Source organism: Abramis brama, assembly GCF_963993115.1.
Source record: "Abramis brama genome assembly, chromosome: 17".
In the NCBI taxonomy this organism is placed as follows: Eukaryota; Metazoa; Chordata; class Actinopteri; order Cypriniformes; family Leuciscidae; genus Abramis; species Abramis brama.
In genome coordinates, this window is record NC_139979.1 from 3665620 (window position 1) to 3676608 (window position 10989).

Genomic DNA, 10989 nt, shown 5'->3' on the forward strand with positions numbered 1-10989 from the left:
GACGTGGGCTAAACACACAGAGAAATTGGCCTCTGTGTTCCTTAGAGCACTTCACGCCAGGCTGCAATCATATTTGGAAGACGTCTGTTATGTTTCTAGTGTAATTTACGAGAAATTATTATTTGAGGTTAGAAAAGTCAGCTCAGAAAAAGAGTATTCAGTGTTAAATGTATTATGCTTAAAGATAAGTGTTTTTTGGGGGGGGTTGCATGTTTATTATTTTGTATTTGTATTGAATCTTGCATGTGATTTGGTCATCATCTTGCTTGATACAACCATATTAACATATTTAAATATGAATTATGCATGATGATTGACTACATTTCAGACTGAGAAAAACAGACTTTGGGAGAAATCAAGGTGTGCGCTACTGTTCAAAAGTTTGGGGTCGGTAAGATTTTTGTTTTTGTTTTTGAAAAAAGGTACATTGAAATACTGTAAAAACATTACAATTTTGAAATATTACGATTTCAAATAACTGATTTCTATGTGAATACATGTTAAAATGTAATTTATTCCTGTGATCAAAGCTGTATTTTCAGCATCATTACTCCAGTCTTCAGTGTCACATGATCCTTCAGAAATCACTCTATGCTGATTTGATGCTCAAGAAACATTTATGATTATTATCAATGTTGAATACAGTTGTGCTGCATATTTTTGTGGAAACCGTGATTCTTATTGTATGAAAAGCTCATTCAGATAAACTTGATAGTACAGTCGTCGGTAGCCTAATATATAATATGAGGAAGCAGAAAGCTAGTGCAGGTCACGTGCTGCATTCGTCCAATCAGTGACACTAACACCGCAAATATGCAAATAAGGACGTCAAGGTTTTAGGAATGTAGAGTGTGAAACTTCAGTTTATGAATACCCAGGATTATTTGTTAAATTATGAGCAGTGTGAAACGTGAAGCAAGATTACCGGGGTTTAGAATGACCCATGGTTAACTAGTTCAAGAGAGAAAAGCCCTTTTGAGCACAACAATTAACTGAAGAAAGGTTTTCATAAGAACATGGTCTCATACTCTAATGAAACAGAATTAATTTTGTCCCCCACTAATGATCCCCAGTGTAAACTGTATATCACCCCCAGCGCAGCTGCAGTCCAGCCAAGCAGGAGCACAACACCGTCGCTGCTTCAATTCAGTCTTTGTTCGGTTTAATGTGAGCGATTGCCGAGCCGTATAATCGGCGGCTCTAACCTTTCAGCAAAACACAAGCCGCCAGAGAAATACTACGAGCAATAAGGCCCATTATGCTGGCCGAGCGGCCGTTTGTCTGCTGGATGTGGGTTTGTGTTCTGCAATTAGAAGGCATTATGAAGACTCAATTAAACAATTATGAGCTCAGCTTGGGCCTCAGCGCTCACAATCCCCTGAAATTCAAGAATAAAAAGGTTTTGTGCATTCTTCATTGGATTTCACCGCTGTGGTTGCGGTTTTGCAGTCAAAAAGCACTTATTTACATTGAAGATTTGTATATTTGAATTGCATGTAAAATGTCAGTAGCTCTTTATTTTACAGTAGGCTATGTGTACTTATCTAAGAAAGTACTAATATAAGGTAACTACATGTGTTAAGGTTAGGTTTAGGTGTAGGTTCAGGATTAGTACTTAGTTATTGCATTTAATAACCACATGTCCATGGGGAACAGGACTGTAAAATAAAGTGCTACTGAAATTTCCATCCACTTAGATCACACATTTTTAACATAGCCTAAATAATAAACTTTAATGTGATGCATATTTTTCAGTTATACATGAATTAAACAGGTAAGATTTCTACACTCAAATCAACCATGGCTTAGTTTAATTCTATTTTTATCTGTTTGATTTTATTTAAATAGTCATATTTTCGAATCAGCATAAATCTGTTAATTGTGAAAACAGTGACTAGCTGTGGAACAAGCAATACTCAATTATAGGTCAAATGTGTAATTGAAAGAATTTTTATTTTATTTTTTTTGCTGATGATATAAACCTGGTTATTGTGCATTTAATACGGATTCAGTTTATTACAGAAATCTTATATTCATGTATGATTGACAAATACGCATCATATATAAGCTTATCAGTTTAAAACTAATACAAATGCATGGAAATATTATGTACAACTGAAATGCATAAATCTTAAATTTAGGCCTAAATGTTGTTTGAGTGGGTGCTGCTGTTCCCAGAATTTCCCAGAATTCGAGAGCATGCATGGCATTATCACTCACACACAGTCTCATTGAGACGGAAACGTCCAGCGGCCTCAGGCGGATGAGCAGCGGCTCTAATGGCCCTTCACTGAGAGCCTGTGGCCCTTAAACTGAGCAGCTTCCTTTATTACAGTCACAGTCAAACCACTGTGGTTTTATGCAACGCTTGAGCACAAAACGCTTTTTTTTTGTTTTTTTGTTATATAGTTTCAACTTTTAATTTCTTCATATGATAGACTACTGTTCAAAAGTTGTTGTTTTTTTATGTTTTTGAAAAAAGTTTATTACGCTCACCAAGGCTGCAATTATCTGATTTGGCAAAAACAGTATATTGTGAAATATTATTACAACGGTTTTCTATTGTAATACTGTATTTTGAAATGTAGATTTTTTCTTTGATTCAGGAAATCTTCAGAAATCATCTAAAGATGCTGATTTGAAAACAATATTATATATTTTTTTTTTTACTTCACTGACAGATCTTTTTTCTTGTTTTAAGCAAAACCCACTTAATTTTGAAATATTTTTTCAAAAAAGCATGACTTATGTAATTTTGCTTCTATATCTTGATTTATGAATGTTTAGATATTTTGTACTGGAAAACACTTTTTTGCAGTGCATGATCAGCAACTTTTTTTATCTTGTCTTCATTTTCACTACACAAACACACAAATATAATGGAAAAAAGTGCACATTTACCGACTCTTATGCTCAAGAAATAGTTCAGTTTATTAATATTAATGATTGGATGAAACAATAGCTTCAGGCAGTTTGAAGGTGATTTACATGCAGTGTAACAGCTTGGCACATTAAAATTTAAAGCATGTTTATCTGCATTTTACAACGACCTCATGCATCTCATTCAATCAGAATTGATATTATATATTATAATACATATAACTAACTCATTCATTTAGTAGCCTAACATGCAAATGTTATTGTGGCTCTGACAGAACATTATAAAGTCATATGTTGATCTTATGCAGCTTAATCAGTATTTATTGCTGTTATGATGAAACACAAAGCGATTCTGCTGTGTGTTTCTGTATAAACGCTTATTTTTCAGAAACATGTCCTTGGTCTTCCCGTGTGCTTGTGAAGGCCGCGACACAGAACATTTGTTGTGTTTATTGATGTGACATCCAAGGTGAAATCTCACAAACACAATGCAGTCGTCATGTCATTCGTTTCTAATGTGTGATGTTGATAATTCCAGTCCAGCCGCTCTGAGGAAAGTGAAGTCCTGACAGCACAGCTCGTCTTCGTTAGACGGATCATAATTATGTATAATGAAGTGCTCAACGCAGTCAGCTTGCTTTTAAGGCGACAGAACCATAATTGAGATGTTCAAATACATAAAAGGAACCGAGCACAAATCACCTTGAGGAGGATTTTTTGCTCTTTACTTGTTACTTAGAAAAAAAAAAGAGAAGAGAGATTTCTATTTCAAAGAAATACTGTTTTTTGAACTTTCTCCTCAAAGAATCCTGAATAAAACTTTATCACAGTTTCCACAAAAATATGAAGCAGCACAACTGTTTTCAACACTGATAATAATCAGAAATGTTTCTTGAGCATCAAATTATCATATTGGAATGATTTCTGAAGGATCATGTGACACTGAAGACTGGAGTAATGATGCTGAAATATATATTCACATAGAAAACAGTTATTGTATAATTTTACAATCATATCACTCTCAGAAAAAAAGGTACAAAAGCTGTCACTGGGACAGAACTCTTCAAAAGGGTTCTGATATGTACCATTTAGGTACTAATATGTACACTTTTGGTACCAATATGTACCTTTGAGGGACTAAAATGCACTCTTTAGGTACAAAGGTGTACCTTTTGAAAAGCAGTGTGAAAAACAGTGACAGCTTTTGTACCTTTTTTTGTCATGTCCGTCAGGTATAGGAATAATTTATTCCGGTCTTCAGAAACAGCGCATCATTAGTGCTTCATCTCATCAGAGCAGATGGATTGGTAACATCTGCTGCAGAACGTGTCATGATTTAATTTACCTGATTGCTTGTTGCTTAATATTTGTTTTGTTTTGTTTTCCAGGGCGGTTGATCTTATCAAGGCTTATCCAGAAAACCGAATTACAGGTTGCCCATAGGTGGAGGAACAATGATCTTCCACCGAGCGTTAATGGGAAGGAATCGCATCATTGGAATGAACAACTGCTGTGATTGATGCAGGTTGAAATTGGACATAATGAGACATTTCTTTCATGTATCTATCGCCCTGCTCACTGCTGTCAGATAAGCAGTGTTTCTGTGATCAGCACTGGTGTAAATGCAATGATCGTGAGTGTCAGTGATGAGACAGATGATGAGATCTCACCTTTAGAAGAGTCAGAGCAGGCAATCAATTCTACATAATGACATGCTTCACGTCACCACATGCTTTTGACTCAATGAAAGTCTCATCTGATGGCACTAATATGTGGATGAGGGACATGTTCAAGTCGTATTTCAGCCCAAAATATATTTATCTATTTCCAGGACCATTTGGGTTTTTTTGCACTGACATTATTTTATACGCAAATTCTCATTACACACTATCTGCTATTTGCATGGACCAAACGTTTGGTAAAAATGAATGTGTGTGTGTGTGTGTGTGTATTAAGAACCATTTAGATTTTCATCATCAATTCTTTTTTTCTCTTTTTTTTGCATCTACTATTTTCATGGACTAAACACCCAACTCCACATAATGGAAAGTTTGGTAACACATAATTAGACGTTCACTTGCCTGGAATTGTATTTCACCACTAAATCACACATGCTGTCCATAAGACTTAATACGTATAGACCTTATTCAGAGCAGAGCCATGAGAAAGCGAGGCTGTGAGGGATAGACTTGCCGTGTTTCCATTGCCATCCGCTGTAAAAAGCTGTATAAAGCTCCTAGATTACTCACAATTTTCCACAGTTTATATTGTCAGGAGTTGTTTGTCAACTGAAATTTCTTGGAAAGATATTTTTCCAGTGTTTCATGAGCAGAACAATCCAAAAACACATTAAATAACAGTAGAACCCATTGAAGAGATGCATGTCTGTCCCTCACGGCCTCGCTTTCATTCCCATTAAAAATCAAAGATGGCGCTGCTGTGAATAAGGTCTATTGAATAATGAAGACAGACAGAGAGCAGCATTAGAAAGAGCCTGAAGTAAATACATCCTGTCATGTGACATTTCCAGCATCATTTAGCATTCGCACAAAACCGCTGATGCATCAGCTTCGTGCAAGGTGGACTAGAACAGTCTGAGTCGAGCTCCATGATAAAGAATGATGATCGTTCAGCCTTTTAAAATAATGAAACGTTCGCTTTTTGTGTGCGTCGGCTTTAAAATGAAGCATGAGGCTCATTATTGTGTAAAAAACTTCAATTTGAGCAGCTTGCAAACCACGCATACTGATTCTCCAGATTGTGATTGGTGAAAAAGATTGATTCATGCATTATTGTGTTTGAATGCTTATACAAACTACCAACATGAGAAATGTCTGCAGGAAAACACTTAAGTGGGAGCATTTTTAAAGGATACTTTGTTTTCCATAGCCTATTTTATTTTTCATCATGTTAATAAAGTTTGTCTGACAAATACTGTATACAGTATATATATATATATATATATATATATATATATATATATATATATATATATATTACTAGAGTATCCTGAGTGGTTCCTAAAGGTTTACGGAACTCTTGAATGTAGAAAAAAGTTGCCATTACATAGCAACATAATCAAAAGATTGAATAATGGCAACTTTTAAGTGATTTAGTATGCGTAACTGGCAATTATATTAAAAGGGTCATGACGTTTGTTTGTTTTTTATTATTTTAATATGTTCCTTTAGGTTCATTTATAATGTTAATTAAAAAAATGCAAAAAAAAAAAAAAAAACATATGCATAAAAAAAATATTTTTAAACTTCGTTATGACCCTCGGTCTGAAATATTTCCGTTTTTAAGGCTTTGCTCCTTTAAAGCTTGTCAGTAAACGGCCTCTGTTATGATTGGCTAACGTCATTGCATAGGAAACAGTATCAATGCCCACTTGCTATTGCATGTGTTTTGAAAACATTATCCATATAAAATCGTCATTTAAAGACAAACATTATTAAATCATTTACTCATGGTTTGTGATACAGCTGCTGTCAGATCCAGTACAGTTGTTGCTTCATCTGTCACAAAAGTTTCATTGCAAACTATTCATTAAACTGTGCCTCGCTGACAAAACAAAATACTCCGAAGTTCCGAACAAACATATAATCCTTCAACATGATCCGGGACGCCATTAAAATAAACCATCCACTTGTTTTCGGTGCTGCAATCCTTCTTAAGTCTGTACAGAGACACAAAAGAGCTGTTTAAACTGGACGTGTCAAAGCGAATGTTCTTTCACTTTTCCATTTGTCCTGTTGTCGACAGACTCAAGCGCGTGGAGTGTCAGAAACTGAACACACATCTGTATACTGTATCAGTGTAGACAGCATCAGTGGTTATAATTATAACGCACACATCCAGTGTAGGCAAACGTCAGCCGTTAAGTGACTGAATGCCAGTGGGCGGGGCCTATAGTGAGATGATGTTTAACTATTGGTTGATGTCTTGCTCTGGAGGCGGGTTTAAATTGATTAAATAAATGCTTTGTTTATAATTAGGAGTATGTTTTAATGGTACAAAGACTTCTTATATGCCAAAAGATCAAGGCAAATTTGATTTCTCATATCAAGACCCCTTTAAACACGTTGGTGGTGACCATTTAACAGGCTGCTGTTACTAAACAATTTGTGTTTTTGGTCAAAGTATGGTGACAAATATCATAATTATTGATGTTTTAGCTCTATGCAGTATTATAGATTATGTTTTGTTTTAAAAGTTGTGTAATGTTTCACCTTTAGAGTTGTTACTAGTGTTATTTTTGGTGAAGGTTCCATTTAAAGGGGTGGTTGATTATGATTTCACTTTTCTAACTTTAGTTAGTGTGTAATGTTGCTGTTTGAGCATAAACAACATCTGCAAAGTTACAACACTCAAAGTTCAAATCAAAGGGAGATATTTTATTTTAAAGAAATCGTTTTTTAAGGACTACAACAAACGGCTGGTAGGGACTACACGACATTCCTCTCGGATTAATGACATCACCAACCCTGAAATTTGCATAAACCCCGCCCCCGGCAACACGCAAGCAGTGTTGAGAAGAGGAAGAGTTGTTGTAGTCAAGCACATTTGTGAGTCTGCTCAAGCTGTTGCACACATCCAGCACACTCTGGGGACATCAGAGACTTGTTTTTCATCTTGTGAAAAGGGGCATTATACCACCCCTTTAATGTAAAACTTGTTTTGGTGTATAAAAGCAATATAACATTTTCAGCTTACTCAGTAAACTGATAGCAGGGTTATTATAGTTCACTAAAACTAAAACCATGAAAAGAGCATTGTTACTTGAAATAAAATAAACAAACTTTAACTTAAATTAAAAAAAAATATAAAAAATACGAAAAGTTGAAGTTGAAGTGCTAAAATTACTGAAACTAAATAAAAATAAAAATAATAAATAATAAATACCATAGACATTTTTTTAAACTAATAAATTTGACAAAAACACAACAAAATTACTAATAATTGAACTAAAATTAAAGTCGAAATATAAAACCTAATTTAAAATAAGAACAAAAACTAATAGTAGGCTATATCATACTAAAATAACAGAAGTTAGACTGTTACGAACCGCTCCGAGACACAAAGGTTAGATCCAAATGCAGCTTTATTTGGCTGGGGCAATCCAGAGGCGTAATCCAATGTACAGGCTAGGGTCATACACAGGCAGGCAGTCAAAACAAAGAAACAAACAAACAGGCAGGGACCAGAGGCAAGAGAGTAATCCAGGGAACAGGGCAAGATATCAAAAACCAAGAAACAAGAAAACCAGGGAAACGCTCAGAAATGCAGTGTGACACAAACAAGACTTCGCGGTGAGTGAATGAATGAACATGGTATAAATAGACAGACTAACAGGATGAGACAGGTGAATGCAATCAGTGAATGAGGTACAGGTGAATGTGATCAGTGATGAGTCCGGGCAGTGAGTATTGGGAAATGTAGTTTGTGAGTGATAATAGTCTTATGTGGAGTGCCCTCTGGTGGCTCTCAAGGGCACTCCAGCTGGTGACCGTTACATAGCCCCCCCTTTAAGGAGCGGATTCCAGACGCTCCTAAAACTGTCCAGGAGGGAGGTGGAGCGGAGGCGGACCCGGGGGCGGGATGGAGGGCCAGGCCCGTGCAGTGGAAGAGGACCTGAAGACTCCGGCAGGGCGGAAGGCCAGGGCGGAGCAGGCTGTGCAGGCGGCCAGGGCGGAGCAGGCTGTGCAGGCGGCCAGGGCGGAGCAGGCTGTGCAGGCGGCCAGGGCGGAGCAGGCTGTGCAGGCGGCCAGGGCGGAGCAGGCTGTGCAGGCGGCCAGGGCGGAGCAGGCTGTGCAGGCGGCCAGGGCGGAGCAGGCTGTGCAGGCGGCCATCTTGTCCGGAGACACTGGCGTGGATTCGGCCATCTTGTCCGAAGACACAGGCGTGGAGTCGGCCATCTTGTCCGAAGACACAGGCGTGGAGTCGGCCATCTTGTCCGAAGACACAGGCGTGGAGTCGGCCATCTTGTCCGAAGACACAGGCGCAGGAAGAGGAACAGATTCAGGCTCAGGATCAGTATCAGATTCAGGCTCAGGAACAATTTCAGTCTCGGAGGGACGAGACTCTGGACGGGCAGACGTGACGTGAAGCTCTGGCTCTGGCTCGGCAGGACTGACGTGAAGCTCTGGCTCTGGCTCGGTAGGACTGACGTGAAGCTCTGGCTCGGTAGGACTGACGTGAAGCTCTGGCTCTGGCTCGGCAGGACTGACGGGAAGCTCTGGCTCTGGCTCGGCAGGACTGACGGGAAGCTCTGGCTCTGGCTCGGCAGGACTGACGGGAAGCTCTGGCTCTGGCTCGGCAGGACTGACGGGAAGCTCTGGCTCTGGCTCGGCAGGACTGACGGGAAGCTCTGGCTCTGGCTCGGCAGGACTGACGGGAAGCTCTGGCTCTGGCTCGGCAGGACTGACGGGAAGCTCTGGCTCTGGCTCGGCAGGACTGACGGGAAGCTCTGGCTCTGGCTCGGCAGGACTGACGGGAAGCTCTGGCTCTGGCTCGGCAGGACTGACGGGAAGCTCTGGCTCCGAATCAGCGCGCTCTGAGCTTGACGGGACCAGCGGCGGCGAGGGCTTTGAACTGGGCAGGACCAACAGCAAAGAGGGCTTTGAGCTGGACAGGACCAGCGGCAAAGAGGGCTTGGAGCTGGGCAGCGATGAGGGCTCTGTGCTGGGCAGCAATGAGAGCTCTGTGCTGGGCAGCGATGAGAGCTCTGAACTGGACGGAACCAGCGGCGAAGAAGACTCTGAGCTGGGCGGGACCAGCGGTGAAGGCTCTGGGCTGGACGGGACCAGCGGTGAAGAGGACTCTGGACTGGACGGGACCAGCGGCGAAGGAGACTCTGGACTGGCGTGAAGTGCAGGCTCGGCTGGACTGGTGTGAAGCTCTGGATCGGCAGAAGTGACGTGAACAGTCTCTGGATCAGCAGAAGTGACGTGAACGGTCTCTGGATCAGCAGAAGCGACGTGAACGGTCTCTGGATCAGCAGAAGCGACGTGAACGGTCTCTGGATCAGCAGAAGCGACGTGAACGGTCTCTGGATCAGCAGAAGCGACGTGAACGGTCTCTGGATCAGCAGAAGCGACGTGAAGTGCGGGCTCAACCTCGCCCACTATGAAGGGAGACCCACAAAATAGCAAAACAAAATCTATATATTGAACCAGAGTCCATCTGGGGTCAGTCTCAGGCAAATAAAAACTCACGTCCTGATCCAGTCCCATCCAAAAGCAATCCTTGAGTTCCCCGTCGTCCAGCGGGGCCAGGTGGCAACAAGCCACAAACTCACCCACATAGTCTTCTATGGGGCGACCATCCTGGAAGATGGAGCAGAGTCTAGTTACTGGGTCCATGTTGTCCTTGCTGCTGGATCTGGGTATGGCGAAGTCTTCTGTCATGAAACTGCTCAGAGACACGAAGTAGGAGATCCAAATGCAGCTTTATTTGGCTGGGGCAATCCAGAGGCGTAATCCAATGTACAGGCTAGGGTCATACACAGGCAGGCAGTCAAAACAAAGAAACAAACAAACAGGCAGGGACCAGAGGCAAGAGAGTAATCCAGGGAACAGGGCAAGATATCAAAAACCAAGAAACAAGAAACAAGAAACAAGAAACAAGAAAACCAGGGAAACGCTCAGAAATGCAGTGTGACACAAACAAGACTTCGCGGTGAGTGAATGAATGAACATGGTATAAATAGACAGACTAACAGGATGAGACAGGTGAATGCAATCAGTGAATGAGGTACAGGTGAATGTGATCAGTGATGAGTCCGGGCAGTGAGTATTGGGAAATGTAGTTTGTGAGTGATAATAGTCTTATGTGGAGTGCCCTCTGGTGGCTCTCAAGGGCACTCCAGCTGGTGACCGTTACATAGACAAACTAAGAAACTTCTGCACGTTAAACTTGAATCCACAAGTTAAAAATCATTAATTTTGAGTTCATAGAACATATTATATTATGTTAGCTGAAGGCACAGTCTTGAACTTAAAAAAAAAAAAATCCTGAAGTTGAAGTTTTCTGGGTTTTCACAATTTTTTTACGGTGTAATTAGCAAGACATCCAGGCCTACACAACTTCAAACCCTTTTAAACTTTC